Raw genomic sequence first — 1,087 nt, forward strand, 5'->3', positions numbered from 1 at the left:
ATGCGACCGGAAGTCCCATTGCAATAGCTGGACATGACTCGCGACAAACGGGTCTCTCCATATCGTCCTCCGTCACTCGATTGGCTTCATCTGCTCGCAGTCCAAAATGAGCCCAAACTGGGCTTTTTGTGTTCTTCTTCTTTATAATATTAAAGATGGTAGAACTAGGACTGGGCCCAGAGAACTGAGACAAGACAGCAGAATCGGCAGCCATTTTTCTTACAAATTAGCAAGTCCACGTGGTCATAAGTGATCACGTGAGCAAACAAATATCGCAATAACCGCAAATTTCAATAAAATTGTTGCATAAAAATTTAACGGTATGATAATAAAATAGCATCATTAATCACGATAATACCGTATTACCGGTATATCGCCCATCTCTAACATGTACTTATGTTGCGTAGAAAGTTTGAGCTGATTTCGATCAAAATTGGATTTTTTTACAAATTTTGATAGTTGCTCAAAAGTTTGACAAAAGTCCCTGTACTATAGTACAGGGACTTTGGCCAAATTTTGTCAAAATTTAAAAGTTAAGAATTCTCTATATTTATTACATTTCCTGATACATATACATGTACTTATGTTGTGTAGAAAGTTTGAGCTGATTCCGATCAAAATTGAATTTTTTACAAATTTTTAAAGTTGCTCAAAAATTGGGCCAAAGTCCCTGTACAGGGTCATTGGCCAAATTTCATCAAAAATGACTAGGAGAGAATTCTCCATTTTTATTACATTCCCTGATACATATACATGTTCTTATGTTGCGTAGCAAGTTTGAGCTGATTCCGATCAAAATTGGATTTTTTACATTAAAGTTTATTGAAACACCATAGACTATTATATCATTCTTAATCTCACTCTTAGGTCTCTGGTTATATATCAGAAGAGAAGGAAGCCATTGCTCAGAACTTCCTGATACCACAAGCTCGTTCTTCCTCTGGTTTGGAGGATGGTCAGGTCCTCATAGAAACTGATGCTCTCCAGTCCCTCATCAAGTGGTACTGTAGGGAGAGTGGAGTGAGGAACCTACAGAAACACATTGAGAAGGTCTAGACTGCAGACATTACACACACACACACAAGTC

This window comes from Amphimedon queenslandica, unplaced genomic scaffold (genome assembly GCF_000090795.2).
Source record: "Amphimedon queenslandica unplaced genomic scaffold, v1.1 AMPQUscaffold_12674, whole genome shotgun sequence".
Taxonomy (NCBI): Eukaryota; Metazoa; Porifera; class Demospongiae; order Haplosclerida; family Niphatidae; genus Amphimedon; species Amphimedon queenslandica.